Source organism: Passer domesticus, chromosome 13 (assembly GCF_036417665.1).
Source record: "Passer domesticus isolate bPasDom1 chromosome 13, bPasDom1.hap1, whole genome shotgun sequence".
NCBI lineage: Eukaryota > Metazoa > Chordata > Aves > Passeriformes > Passeridae > Passer > Passer domesticus.
The window spans coordinates 18,884,048-18,900,488 of NC_087486.1; the positions used below are offsets into that span (position 1 = coordinate 18,884,048).

At 39.2% G+C, this 16,441-nt stretch overlaps 1 long non-coding RNA gene across 2 annotated transcripts in view; it reads right to left on the minus strand.

The window, feature by feature from the left end:
* LOC135280416 (uncharacterized) overlaps positions 1–16,441 on the minus strand; it is a 99,448-nt gene that overhangs the window by 31,535 nt on the left and 51,472 nt on the right. For both annotated transcript variants that reach the window (XR_010347366.1, XR_010347367.1), the window contains one exon: positions 357–438. This is a non-coding gene — a long non-coding RNA (uncharacterized LOC135280416). The remainder of the gene's footprint in view (positions 1–356; positions 439–16,441) is intronic.

A 16,441-nucleotide genomic window follows, 5' to 3' on the forward strand; every position in this document is an offset into this window, starting at 1 on the left:
GCTGGAATATAATTTGAATCCATAAAATCATCCCACACCTCTCAATCAGCAGCCTGGATCAAATACCTCACGAGTGGGTGTATCTCTGTGGGTGTGTCTTTGCTGGAACACATCTGCAGCTGCCAGAGCAGCCTTGCGTTAAAGGTGACACGAGCAGCCCTGGTGCAGCAGGGAACCCTGAGCCAGGGACCGAGAGCTCCCGAGGCCTGAGCCCTGCACTGCCAAGGTGGCTCTGGCTGCAGCGCCTCACAGTCCTGCTGGGAATCCATCCCTGCTCAGCAATAACAATTCACAGGACTTACATCATGAGCCAGACAAAGGAGTACATTGCAGAGGAACCATTAATGAATACCTACCAACGGACAGATCACTTTACTGGCTTCTCTGAAGAGAAGAATTCTGTTTGGAGATGATCCATCAACTCTTAAATGCTGTGATCTAAAAAATAACAGAAAAATATTCAGATCTTCATCAGAGCTGAACACAGTAATGGATTCACTTCTAAAAGAAAAGGAAAGAAAGAAAAAGAAAAAAGGAAAGAAAGAAAGAAAGAAAGAAAGAAAGAAAGAAAGAAAGAAAGAAAGAAAGAAAGAAAGAAAGAAAGAAAGAAAGAAAGAAAGAAAGAAAGAAAGAGAAAGAAAGAAAGAAAGAAAGAAAGAAAGAAAGAAAGAAAGAAAGAAAGAAAGAAAGAAAGAAAGAAAGAAAGAAAATCACATACATTTTCTGATTACAGAGCACAATTAAATTATTAACTCAATGGATTTACATATATATATATAATATATATAGGAAGGGTTTCACACTTCCAGATCATGCAGCCCCAGCTCTGCTGTGGTTTGACTCTGTTTTGGAGTGGAGATGAAGCCCCTGCCAACCAACGGTAGCACTGCATGGACAGATGGATGGACAGACATACAGACAGATGAACAGACAGACAGATGGATGGGCTGCTGCTGCCTGAAGCAGTCCCACACTGCTGCATCCTGCAGCCATCTGCCTCAGGCTCTGCAGCTGAGCTATAGAGGGGAAGAGGCTGACATGAGAAATGTACTTTAGAATTTGCTTCTCTCTCCTTTATGGAGTTCCTCACATTTTGAATCAAACAAATGAGTTAAACACAACATGGAGAGCTGTCCAGTAATAAACTGGGATTTAAATTCAAATCTCACTTACCCAAGATACTCTCAAAGGGCACAGATGACCCACATCATCTCATACCTCTAAAAGCTCACTAATGGCAGCTACATTTTTACTGAGGTAGACTTCCAATACAGCTCACTCTTAAGAGAGGATAGTCAATTCTCCAAATGCAGCAGATGCCAGGGAAGCTACAGAACTGAGCTGTGTTACTAATTCTGCTAAGTCATCCCCATTCCTCAGCCTTCTGAGCACACCCATGGCACTGCACGGGGAGGCTGCCATGCTGCACAGCCTCACTGTGGAACTTCATGGGACAGAAAGCAATCACCTTTTCAGATTTCATGGCAAGAGTATAAATTGACAGCCAAACCCTCCAAGCAAAATGTAAGCCAGCAGCAAAGGCTGCTGATACATCCAGGATACATCTTAATTCAGAAACTTGAAGCATTGAGTCCATATTCATTCACCAGCAAAGACTGGAAACTACAGTCAAATTTTATAAAAGTCAGGGTCAACAGAAAGGCTTTGGCAATTTATTGCTTCTTTTATAAATCTAATAAGATTGAATAAATTGGTTTTAAGCAGAGTATTATTTTTAAGTGTTTTTAACCACAAGCTTCAAGGAATCTGGCTAAGGCATGAACTTAACCTGAGCAGTCAGTTCAAGCTCAAAGGAATTCAGGCTGCAAAAAACAATACTGAGGTTTAAGTCCCTGTAAGTGGGCAATAACTGCTATTACAAAGAGATTACTGCCTCATGAGAAATGCATTCTCTTCTTGTGATTAGGAAACTTCAGTCTCTGCAGCAGTTTGCTCTTTCAAGCTTGTATCTAATCCTGAAGACTTAAAACACACAACTAAAAAATTTAGTTCTTCAAAATCAGAATAATGTTGAAGAAGCCTTCTTACTGCTGTTCATGATTTTATTTGCTTAAAAAATATTATATGAATTTGGACAAACATGTAACACTGTTAGTCTAGTGAAAAGATTGTCCTGCTTGTCCAAGTAATCCACCATTGGAGCAGCACAGGATCAGCCAGCCCAGCATCCAGCTCAACTGCAACTTTTAAACGTGCACAAGATGAACCCTGTCCCTGGCAGGTCACTTTTCTGTGAGCTCAGTGTCTGTGTCTGTACACACAGGTATTTTCTATAGGCAGCTTCATGCACTCACCCACAGACATCAGGTGTGATTGAGCTGACTGCAGCTCTGAGTAAACCTAATGATTTCATTCTTCCAACCCATTTTCTTATTGCAACCTCTTTCTTTTAGAGAGAACAGAAATCCTTAAACCCGAGCATCAGCTGGGAGGAACACAGGAAAGAACTGCTCTGGGTTCCCACCTAACTGTAAGAAACACTAAGTGAAAAGAACAAAACATTTCCCTGAACTCACAACTGAATTTTCATGGATGTATCTGATTCCAAACTAAGGACCTTAGACTGCATTCTGGTACTAGTATGGAAAAACAGTTTAAACACTCAACATCTTACCAGGCAGCCTGGAATAGACTAAATTACCTGAGGAGAATCACCACTGTTAGGGAAAACCAGGTTTTGCCTGTCTACCTGTGGGTAGTGAGGGTTTGCCAAGGCCACACCTGCTCATTCAGACCTGACCAACTACAGAGCCCACATGTTCTGAATACAAAAGACAAATAAACTTTCCCAAGCTGTGGTACTGCAATCGTCATTGACAGCTTGACATATCAATATTTCAGGAAGAATAAATGACTTTCATATCCAGGGGGTTGGTTTTCTTGGTTTGGTTTGTTTGTGTGGTTTTTTGATTTTTTTTGTTCTTTACTGGATACTTGGGAAGATGCTACACTTAACACCTGAAGCTGCTTAAAATATTTGGAAATATTTTAATGAAGTCTTTTGAGAGATCACCTAACACAACTTAAAAACAAATTTTACTATTATTATAAATATTTTCTCTTCATCCCTTGCCAGAGGAAAACTATAAATCTTGTCTCAGCTGAATGAACACCATTTATCATATTCATTTTCTTGTCAATACAATTATGAAAAGCCTTTGGCCTTTTTCCAAGGAGCCTGATTTGCTGGAGAAACTCAATTAGTATAAGCAAGCCTGCTACAGAGCAGTCCTGTTTGGCAGCCCAGCACAGTCCTGGTGTACCTGCAATGCTCCTCTGAACCAGGAGCCCGACAACTGCATCCTGATGCTAAAATACAATAGTGCCCTGCCTTCCCTCTCTCTTCCTTGGACCAAAAAAGAAATTATTTCTGCTCATTTTTGCCATCTACTGGACAAAGCTTAAATCCTAAACACTGTGATCAGGTGAGAGATTACCCAGTGTCATGTGTTTTCTTACAGACAGGCCTTAGACCCAAAGTATTTCCTACAATCTCTTGAAAAGTTTATCAAGACATTCTTCTAACAATGATTTATAAGCTACTTTTTCTGATAGTACTCAGTATAGAATAAACATTATCTTAAGATATATTAAAAGCTTAATCTTTTATCTCTTGCTTCTTTGTATTGTTTATCAATTGAACAAATGTAAGTAAACAGATATTATTTTTTATAATATTCTGTGTTTTCCATTTTCAGTATTGAAATACTGGGGCTTCAAACATAACAGAATAACAACTCTTTGTAAAACAGTTTTTCTTTCCTATCAAACCCATTTTCTGATGATATATTTGAAACTAAAAAAGAAACATGCTAATATCAAAGGATATTTAAACTTGATACAATAAACCTGGCACCTGACCCTCCCTTCTTTTCCCATTTACCTTTTTTGTTTTAACTACAGCAAATAAGAGTTGTGATCATAGCAGCTCATTGTGCTGTAATGCTTGGGATCAATACCTGGATGCACCTGGAGTAGTCTGAATGAGGACAAATCCACTGAACAGAAGCATCCACTTCTCCTTTACAGCTGAAGGGGAGGAAGAAAAACATTTCGAACCTGTGCAAGGGTAAAGAAACTGGGAAGGGCCTGAGCCTTCAATTCCAAAGTTACATGTCCACGTATTTTTACTGAGAATACAGAATACTGAAATCCAAAAATTGGATGCTGTTTTTATTTATTTGAAATGAACTTAATCCATGAAGTGGAAGGGATAAATTAATTTTTAAAAATCAAGAAAGGGTCCTGAGGATTGTATATCCTGGAGCCTTCCATAGAAAGCCATCTCCATGGGTGCATCCCTTTCTTTCCAGAGGAGCAGAGGTAAGATGCTGTTACTCCTCCCACAGCTGGAGGTTTGCAGTTCTGCACAGGAGCATGATACTCATGGTACATAAGGCAAAACAAAGTCAAACCAATCTGGAATGGAAACAGCACTGATCTGCTTTTACACATGTTCCTGATTTTATGAAGTTTTAGGGTAACACAAGCACAAATAGTACTAATGAAGTTAAATGTACCCAGTGGTGCGCACTAGAAAATGAGATGCTAATTCACAGTCTGGCCTCAGGAGCTGGGTGGTTTGTTGCTGTTTTTGTTGTGGTTTTTCTTCCCCCTCCAGTCTTCTAAAACTGAAAATAAGGGATGCCTTCCACTCATTTTAGGAGAAATAAAGATGACACTGCTTTCTGTTTTGGATTTTCTTACTACTGAGCCTGCACAGAAAAAATCCCTGCAGGCTTGTAAGGGTCTTAAACAGGGATTTTCTGAGTGGCCATCAGGATCCTACTCCCCAGCACACAGGGATGGCAGGGGCTCAGATCATCAGGGGCTCCTGTACAGCCTGGCAGTCCTGAAAGGATAATTTCCTGCTTGTGATTTGATATTGATGCATTTTCCTTTCTTAACCAAGAAGATTATTAGTGAAGAGTAGAGCTTCATGATTGACTTAAAATATAAATATTTTTTAAAGCTTGGTTTCTTGCAGATCATGTAATTGTTCTTAAATGTTTTTTGGTTTTTGGCCATAAAACAAACATATAATTAATTTTCATAGTTTTGTGAGATCTAAATTATAAATCAAGTATTTTCATAATCTCTCACTATGTATTTCAGCAGTTTATTTCCAACATGACTGTGTGCCTGAGAAAGAGCTACAGCTACTGCATTAATAAAAATACAAAGCATTTCCCTGTAGGGTTAAGAAAATACCCAGGGGCAATATTGTATGTGCTAGTTTAAAAATGTACACAATATTTAAAACAAGCAGAGTTCATTATCATTACTTTTTGAAGAAAACTACAATGTAAAGGTTTTGATTTTGTTTGCAAAAGTCCATTTTCTTCTGGATCAAGACAACTGCAGGTGTTGTGATATTAATAGGCTTGACATAAATAGAAAGTAGCTGACTAAATTAAAGACATGATTCATACCAGAGAAAGAAATCTCCCCAGATAGCACTTGCATGGTATTTTTTAAGCACTTTTGATGTTAAACCAAATGTAGGTACATTGTGTTTGAATTAAAGACACGGGTTTGGAGGTTTTTTTCTTTCTATGAAAACACGAGGGATGCACAAAGGGAAGGAGTCGCCCTGGACATGCTCTAGGCTGGTGGTGTGACACGGGGACAGTGCGACACAGAGACAGTGTGACACAGAGACAGTGTGACACAGGGACAGTGTGACACAGGGACAGTGTGAAACGAGCACAGTGTGACACGGGGACAGTGTGACACGGGGACAGTGTGACAGGGGGACACTGTGACACGGGGACAGTGTGACACGAGGACAGTGTGACACGAGGACAGTGTGACACAGGGACACTGTGACACAGGGACACTGTGACACGGGGACAGTGTGACATGGGGAGAGTGCGACACGATGACAGTGTGACACAGGGACACTGTGACACAGGGACAGTGTGACACGGGGACAGTGTGACACAGGGACAGTGCGACACAGGGACGCTGTGACACAGAGACAGTGTGATATGGGGACAGTGCGACACAGGGACAGTGTGACACAGAGACAGTGTGATATGGGGACACTGTGACACGGGGACAGTGCGACAAGGGGACAGTGTGACACGGGGACACTGTGACACGGGGACAGTGTGACACGGGGACAGTGTGACAGGGGGACACTGCGACACGGGGACAGTGTGATACGGGGAGAGTGTGACACAGGGACAGCGTGACACGGGGACAATGTGACACGGGGACAGTGTGACATGGGGACAGTGTGACACAGAGACAGTGTGACACAGAGACAGTGGGACACAGAGACAGTGTGACACGGGGACAGTGTGACACAGGGACAGTGTGACACGGGGACAGTGTGACACGGGGACAGTGTGACACAGAGACAGTGTGACATGGGGACAGTGTGACACAGGGACAGTGTGACACAGAGACACTGTGACACGGGGACAGTGTGACACGGGGACAGTGTGACACGGGAACAGTACGACACGGGGACAATGTGACACGGGGACAGTGTGACACAGAGACAGTGCGACAGGGGGACAGTGCGACATGGGGACACTGTGACACAGGGACACTGTGACACGGGGACAAGTGTGACATGGGGACAGTGTGACACAGGAACAGTGCGACACAGGGACAGTGTGACACAGGGACCGTGCCCCGCTCGTGGCTCCAGCGCTGGCCCTGTCCCCTCAGGGCCGGGGGGGCTCCATGCCCAGCGCCGCTGCCAGCGGGACGAGACTCCCTAATTGATTTTCACGTTAGCGCTGAGCAGATGGAGCAATAATCAGCCAATAATGGGCACATATCTGATTTTGATTCATTAGCTTAAATGTCTTGCTCAAATCTGCCTTTTTTTTCTAATTTACTTTTTTTTCTTCAGAAAAAACACAAAGATCCTCGGATAAGAAAAGATTTCCACAAGTTTTCTAGTGCTGACATAAGGAAAATGCGTAGGAAATGCTTTGGATTATTCAATATGCTCTCACAATGAATAATGCAAATTAAAACATTATATATGAATACTATGTATTAACGTTTAAAAGTGCTTCCTGTATTAATATATTTAAAGGGATAATAACAATAAAATGTTAATTTAAGCTTGTAATATTTTGAATGGTGTAAGACTAACTGATACTCATAAGAAGCTCCAATTAAGGCTTCATTGAGATTCTCATTGTACTGTTATTTTAAGGTATCTTTTGTTGTTTTCTTGGGGTTTTTATTAAGTAATTTTCCAAGTAAGTTTTCTTCAAAAAATGACTTTTCAGTTTAGAGGAAACGATGCAAATCTCTGCCTGTGTTAACATTAGTTCTGAGATGCATTTTTTCCCCTTTGATGACAGAAGTGTGGCTGTAGACTCCTACCTGCTCCCATGCAGACCACACTGTATGCAGATAATTAGCCCCTACCACAGGGATGTTTTCAGGATAATTAATAGACATCAATAAGAAACACCAGTGAATGAAAGATATTTTAACAACATAAACCGACTTTTTGATTTACTCACACATAAGTATTCTTCTCTAAATTGCAGGTGGGATTGTATTTCTTTTCTTTTTACAAAAAAAAAAAAGGTCACAGTTCTACAGAGTCTGGGAAAAAAGCAATCATAGAACCATGGCAAAAAGTAAGGAGTTCCCTCTTTAAACCCAGGATTTTCAGTAATGTACTATTTGGTGCTACCACTGCAATATTTATAGTGTTGACAAATACAAAAGATAAGAGTCACATACTCATTTTACTTGATCACATAAAAGAACAAATTATGGCTGGTGCCTTGTAAACTGCTCCATGTGAGCTCAGACCAGGGCTAATTTCTACTTTTCATATATAGACTCATCAGCCTGGCTGACCTGGGTGGCATAGACATAGCTTTATCCCAGGACTCTTTGGTAGTCTTTACCAAAGACTACTGAGGTTGCTGGGAGTATTTTAATATTTGCATTTCCTTCTGTTGTGCATTGAAATGGCCTGAACTCACAAAGATGCTCAGAGGTCTCCACTCTCATTAACTTTAATGGGACTCTGAAATCACTAGAGAGGAAGTGTTCAATACTAAGAAGATGCAATATAAAATTGTAACTTTATAGTCATCTGTATTTTCATACTTGGTGTGCTGCTTTGTCTGCACAGAAAATCACTGCTCAGCAGCCATGGTGGCCAAAACATCAAGAATTAAAGAACTTGACAGCAATACTTTATACATCTCTCTGAAGGCAGCCGTGGATGCAGCAAGTGGAAATAATCCACTCTGATTTTGGTTCCCTTGCCCATGCCAGCCACAAAAAAGGAGAGGCTGCACAAAGCAAGGCTGGGGCAAGGGAGAAGGCGAGTCACCATGGCCCCTGGCAAGACAGGAACTTGCTTTTGTTTGGGCACTGCTGGGGACAAAGAGCTCCCCTTGTGTGGCTTTGTGGGACGTGCGCTGGAATAGGACAGCCCAACCCACAGGCCACCACCAGGTTTATTCTGTCTCCACAAAAAATAGTTTTAAAAAATGCTCTTTTGCAAATCTATTTAAGAAACAGTTTGGCTGTGAGACTTTAAAAACTATAAATAAAAGTAGATGCCCAACTTTCTTTGAACTGCAGTCACAGGTTTCTGGGAACCTACACAAACACCAGGCAGCTTCAGACGCCGCGAATTCCAGTGAAAGAACAACAACTACTACATAAACCACATTTTTTTGTTTTCTACTATTAAATTGAGATATTTTTATTAAAAAGCCCATAACCACACTTCTTAATAAATGACCTCAATCTGCAAGATCTAAGATTTAGATTTAATATTCTTGTTCTGTAAAATCCCAGCAAAGCAGTGATTCAGACAGGATCCATCAGAACTCAGCTGTGTAAGATCACACTGCCACAGCCAGCACCAGATGAACAGCCCACAGAATAGCCTCCAGAATCCCAAGATGAATCCTGATACATTTAAGTCACTGGTACGAAATACCTTAAACTCTAATAGGAGCAAAAATCACCCTAGATTACATATTTGCTTACATCACATTCAGTAAGAAGCTACCCCCCAATCTCCTAGAATCCCAAGAGAATCTAGTTTTAGTCCACTGTAAGTAATCAAATAGCACTTATGTGCATAAAATGTATTAATGACAAACAAGATTACATACTTTTACATCTGCATTTTGTGTGCCATCCCGTGGGATCCGGAGTGCCCTGCAAACTTCACAGTGATGGCAGGAATACCTGAGGCTGCTGCTTCTTTCCCAGCTGCATCCCAGCCCTTCCTGGGGCAGCAGGACAGCAAATGGCACCACCAGCAGTGGCCAAAGAGTGAGAGGAGGAGGAAAGAACAGCAAGTACAGGAAACACAGCAAAATGAGCTTGTCAGCATTTTGGGGGTTTATATAGTCCTCTTCTCACTAATGAGGCAATTTTGTGCAGATTTCAGTTTCAGAATATCCTTCCCTGAATGTCAGTGACAGGTTTCCTTAAGATTTAATTATAACAAAGCCATTTTAAAAATAAACTCAGGTATTTGGTTTCAGAGTCCTGAAGCCCATTTTTCAATGATTTTTTTTTCAAGAGAAAAAAAAGAAAGGAGCTGGAGATGTAAATATTCCCAGAAAAGCCCCTCTGACTTGCCAACATGTGCCAAGTGTATGACTGAGGCCATCTAAAACACACGAGTCTGTTCACACCCACCACCCCCAAAACAGGGCTGATAATGGAAAGTCTGACAGACCCTTAACTATAGTGGCACTACTGGGTGCAGCTATAATATTACCCTCATAATTCTACTATATAATAACAACAAAGGAAAAAAAAGGTGAAGGGTCATTGTGCTTTGTCTTTAGAATTAAGATGGCTGTCTTCATCCTTACAGCATACTCTTAATTCTGGAGACACATCTTAATAACCTCTAAATAGTTCCAACAAAAGAGCCGTGTCAGAGGAATGAGCAGGCCCCAAGGTGTTTCAACTGGAGTGTTTTCATCTGCCTTTATTGCTCTATCCCTCTCCAGAATTAAGGCAATAACCTGTGATAAATTATTCAGGAACTGCTACAGGGATCAAAGCAAAATCATTCTGTTAAAGTGCTGTTTGCAACATTTGGCACTTAGTGTGAAAACTTTTAATGTGTGCAAGCTGAAAATCAACGATTTTAAATAATTTAACAGCATGGAGTTTCTACAAACCAGCTAAAGATAGCATGTTGCTATTTAACTGCTTTTTCTTCAGATCCCTTTTCCATGCATTTGTAGCAAATCTGATGATGTCACAACTATAAACAAAGTACTACTGAGATTTTAACTGCCCAGGCACTAGATACCTTACCCACATTGTCAGGAGAAATCTTGACATTCTTAGGAGAAAATTAGACACTGTTTTAATACTGGAAATTTTTCCTATTAATAGAAAAACATGAAGAAGAAAGTAGCAAAACAAAACAAAACAAAAAAAAAAAAGGAAAAAGAAAAAAGGAAAGCAACACACATAATGACTTCAGCCATCTTCAATTACATTTGATATCCCTGGAAAAGAAACCTAACCATATGCTTAGTATGCAGATATAATGATTACAAATGTATATTTAACGGAAAGATCTCTCTTGTTACAACTGTTTTTCAGTGGTGTATTGCAGAAATACTAAAAACCTAAAAAAAAATCCTAGCCAGTTAGAAAGTCCTAGTAAAGCCCACAAATTAAATGAATTTGGCAGTCCTGGACCATTTTCATAGTGATATTTTAACAGTGTCATCTCCCTGTGGATTGCAATATCAAACATTTTATTGAAGAACTGAACTGTTTTTGTTTTCAGTACTTGCAAAATGAAGTACCTGAAAGCACTTTTGCATGTATTATTTATTTATTATGATAGAAAAAATAGCTTTAACCTAATAAATTGTGTTTAAGATAATTTAGAGCAAAAGTTTTGTTTATGATAAAGCATTTAGTTCTTTATCAGTAGCTTAAAGCACCAAGTTTTCTTTATACAAATTAGACAGATGGTGCTTACAGTAGAATTTACTAAAGGTCTGTCACAACAAATGCAGCCAAGCTGCATATTTAATCACTGCAGAACCTTGTCTACCTGCAGCTGCCAACTGCTAATCCAATTTCCCTGATAAATGTGGCAAGAGACACGATCAGCAATAAAGAGCATCTAACTCCATTTTCCTGCAGGGCGTCTTTTGATGAACATTTAGGACGGAAGCAGGAGTGCACTGTGTGGCCCTGGCTGGTGGCAGCTGCATGCATTGTGAAGACACAGTTCTCAGGTTACTCACTTAATTCTGCCACTATCATTATGTTGCTATTGATCTCAGTAGCTCTTGTCTACACAGCATTACTCTAGATGAAGCTGAATCAGGCAGTTATCATGCATCAAACTTGCTCAAAAGCCTGGAGATTTCCCCTTAATTACTTGTGATTTTATTTGCAAATACCGTTAAAGTGTAATCAAGCAGTCACTTTCCAGGGTCGTTAAGAACTTGCTAGTTTAGGAATATATCACTGGCACTCCATTAAAATTTCTCTACTAAGGCAGTTTCAAGCAATCCAGACAGGACAATGGCAAAATTATTTTAATAAATTGAATCCTCACACAAAAGGAATCCAGTTTCCTATAGAAATGGTTATGCCACCAAATGACCTCCTTGTTCTAATTTTTAGGATTTATAACTTGAACATAGGAGAGGTAAATACAGGACAGGTGAACTGAATTTATTTTATACATGAAAAGTGATTACAATTAAATACATAAAGCAACAACAAAGAGAAAACCAGAATTAAGTAATTGTTTAAATAACCTTCAGTACAATAAAAAAAAATATTGTCCTAATTCAAGCAATGACTATGAACTGCACATCTTCTAGTACTCTCAGCCACATACTGCAGCCGATTATTTACCAAATACTTCCAGCACAACTGTTTATTTCCTTGTGAAAAAAGCAGATAAATATTATGAAGCAGTATTAGAGTTGCCACCATATTTTAAAATAGCAAATTAAAAATTACTGTTAGGATTTCTTCAAAATGACCCTGTTTAGCTGAAGTGTGCACTCCAGTGTGCAGTTAACTATTGATTCAGTGATGGCAAAAGGTCTCTTTAATGCAAGAGTGTTCCAATATATTATCATTCCTGATGATGCACCTTGTATCCAGTAAGTCTTTTTCTTCCCTAAAATATACTGTTGTTTTGACACAAACAGCTTGCTACACTTAAGGATTTTACTAATAAAACATAATGTTGTGTTAGATATTATGACTGTTGCCACAGCTGAACTGCCTTGTCAAATCAATCCTAATATGGCTCCCACAGGCACATAAAAACCTTATTTAGCTATCAGTTATCCTAATCACTTTGTTCAGTTTAAGGGTGCAATACTTCAAGACCCGTTCCAATTTATACATATATGCCCAGCCATTTAATAAAGTCTTGATTTATATAATAAATTCTTGTTTGGAAAAAAAAATACTTTAAACCAGCAGTGTTTTATCAAGTGTGTTACATGTCTTCTCATACCCCCAAATAAATATGTTAATATACACAAAGAGGATACTTGCATGGAAAAGGGGAATATAGAACAGGTAAGCTATCGTTGAAGAAAAATCTGTCTCTTTGATTATAAATGAGTCTTAAATGGGGTCCCCTGATCTGCAAAACACTGGAGAAATCCCAATGCCTTTGAAAATCTTTGTACAAAGTTTATCTAGGATAGTATTCACAGCCTTTGTACATTTGCTGTCTATATTGCCAATTAAACAGATGTATTCAGGTATAGGCACCCACATACAGATGCACAGGTGTCCAGGGAGACTGGCAGCAGAGGTGCCAAGCTTGCTGCTGAATGCTTGCCCCACTATCAGCTCTTCCCACACATTGTTTCTTCCCCTAGAATAGAAATAAACCCACCTTTGTTTCATCTTGTTCAAAACTACTGTTGAGTATCTGAGTGATACCTTAAATCAAACTGTGAGGGGGAGCAGGAAATTCTCAAACTCATCATCATCTTCATCTACAGGAAAAGAAACCAGAACAAACCAGCAAAGACCTCATCTTTGCACGTGTTCAGAAGGGTCAGGCTCTGAGGCTTTCACAGAGAAATCTCATATTGTGGGAACTTCATGGGACCTACAGGAACAAAAATCTGAGCTAGGATACATTTCTACTGGGCTACAGAGATCACAAATCATTGATTTCAAACTACTTGTGTCTAAGACTGGCTCACGCTCACATTTCACACCTTTCTCCTTCCGGTATTTCCTCTGTTAACCTGCAGCATTTGTTTGCTGCCCTACAAGAATATTCACATAAGAAAACAAGATTCAACAGTTAGAAAATGGTAAATTTATAACTACAATAATAAAATAAAATAGATTATTTCACATGTGTAGTTTATGATATTTAAACGGTAATCTTTTATGTTCATGTACTGTTTTTCCTGCCTCTACCTATTTGGGATAAAGAATGAAGCTGCCCTGGAAAAGAACCTGGGCTGTGTTGGGATTATGTGTGACACTGCCTCACTTATTTCAGAATATGTGAGTTTAGGAGACACAAGATGCTGTGAGAAGGGAAGGAGATCAACAGCTGAAAGGTATCCTGCAAGTCTGGATTGATTTTGTTTTGTTGTGATCCCGAACAAGTAACTGTGGACAACTCTTTAGAAATGGCAATCTGCACGAGGATCAGCCCTCACCTACTCATCTTTAGGCCCGAATGAGGGTAGCAGGCTTCTCCCATGTTCATTCCCCTCAACACTAATTCAGAGTAGTAATTTAATTTACATTCTTCAAAGGGCTCTTGGATATAGGGCTTCTCTCCCTTCTGTCTTCATGGGCAAACTCTGGAAAGCTAAGTAACAAGTGGAGTTAGGAGGAGACTTTTGCATGTTAAACTGGTTGTGCAGAGCTAGTGTGAGCTTTACAGGTCAGTTTCCACACTTCACACACCCATCTGTAACACAGACCTAATTCCAGCCCCTTACCTTTACGGATACTGCAAAGACCAGATCACTTACCCCAGAGCAACAGTAAAAATGACAGAAAAGGCCTAAAAGAAATGCCTGAAGAGAAGTCACAATGACTTACAAATTCAGACAACACCCTGGAAAAAGATCATAGTGAGTAGTAGCTTATCTTGAAGCGAGGATGACACATCTTCTGAACTGAAAGAGTTAAATATCCTCTCAGAGAAGTAATTGGGATCCTGCAATTAAAACTGCTCTATAGTCATGTCAATATTTACAGCTGCAGTGGCAATCCAAGCCCTGCCATTTCCTCAGTCCCAAATACTCAGCTTTGTAACCTGAACTGCTCTGATCTAATACAGGGCTTTCCAGACTTTTCTAAAAGCAAAGGAGATACATTCAATAACTTACTGCTGCTCACTGGTCAGCTCAGTTACAGAGCCTTCAAAGTACAATCTGTGCTCAAGGACTTTCTTAACCTGCTGAAGGGTCTGCCCAAATCCCTGAGCTGCATCAAACCCCAGAGGGAGAGGGACTTTGTGCTGCTGGCAGCAAAGGGTCTGATGGATTTTGGGCAAACCCAATCTGAATTTTATCTAGAAATACATGCAATACAGATATTCCTTAGATCATTAAAAACTGTAATCTGTTGTTCATTAAAGCAATTATGTTTCATGGCATATATTCTAATCACAAAAGAGACACATGAACCAAATTACTTTTATCTCAGTTGTTTCAGTTACAAGAGATAAAAATACATCACGTCCATACTAAGCCACATCAAAGACTTCACCAAAGCTGAAACAGAGCCGTGGATGTTCATCACTTTGACTTCAGCAAGGTCTTTGGCACTGTGTCCCAGAACATCCTGAGCTCACAGACACTCACAAACACCCAGCACACTCACTGCTGTCACTGGGGTTTCCTGAGAGCTTTCACTGTGCCATCCCTGCACATCACTGACCAAAGACTTTGCTAACTTTTGTAAGAATAAATAATTTTCCTTTTAATTTTAAGTAGATTAAACTCTTTCTGAAACAGGTAACATTGTAAGAATATGTTTTATAGCTGCCAGCTATTGGAAAATCTCCTGATTTTGTTTTAAGGATTGTTTCTCTGTCAATCTATAACGTCCAACATGGAATTACCTGGTTTTATTTTGCAAAACTTCATAGTTGGTTCCCCCCAGTTATAGGGCACAGTCTTTAATCATGAGGTAAACAAACACAGGGACTGAGAATGTTTGAGAGACTAAAATTATTTTACCCCATGTTACCATACAAAATAAAAATAAAACTGCAGCTATTTGCTACAAAAACATAGAGTGGAAAAGTTAATTACCAGAAAGAACTAAACATGTATGAGAGAGCACTTGGCTTCACAAACATAAAGGAATGACTAACATATTCCATTATGTAAATGAATTCAAAGATATTTCACAACTGATCAGCTAGGAGGGACATAATGATTTATAATTCAAATAACTGAGCTTTGAAATCAAATTGGACTAATATATTTCGAAATACGCAAACCTGGAATAATTGTGAAAGTAATGGAAACCCTGATACCAGCCCAAATAATTTGTTGCCTTTGTTGATACATTCTTATGCTTTTTCTTTTTTTTTTTTTTCTGGTGATGTAGTGCAGTTGCTGAAATGATGGTTTGCTTTTAATTCTACATTATCCTTTAGAAAAATATTGTAATACACATAAAAAAAAGAAAAATATCAACTTCTGAGACTGTGTAAAAGCTGATTGGTGTACAGGAAAGTACTGAAATGAAATAAATTATTACTTTAACCTTTCAGAAGTGACACAATTTAATCTATTTCAAATACTGCAAATTGATCCACTGGATCTAGCATCTTAACAATACACTATTTCTTTCAAAGTAATATCTACTTAAAGCCTTTAAAAAAAACCTAGATATAATGGGAAAAGGCCAAAGTTTGCAATGCCAGGAAGTAGTTATGAACTACTTCATATGTTTGAAATAAAAAGTACTTCAGTATTGTTATTTAAAAAAACCCCTATTGGTAGAGTTTTTAATAGGAAAAAATACATATCTTTAAAAGCCAAAATGACCAGTGAAATTAGGTTGTACATCATTTTCTCGGAAAAAGGAAAAACAGCCTCGACAGGTGTAATTTATCATTTTTCTGATTTAATACCAAAGAAATATATTAAAATAATAAAAAGAATCCTGAAATCCTCAAAATTTGTAGTGATAAATAGCCCTCCCTGTCTTTATTGCATTATGCCTACTAACAGAAATATTGCATGGTGGATTTCGCCAGACAAGGACGATTATTTTCCAATAAAAAGTTGCATATTAAATTCCAGCACAAAAGTGGGTGTCTAATACTTTTGAAATCTTTTATGGTTTGCCAGGGAACACAATTTTAAACTTAACTAATACAAGCTCAGGGTGAAGTGAAGCAGCATTGAAGCTGCCTGGGCACAACCCCACCCCTCCAAGCAGCACAGCCACC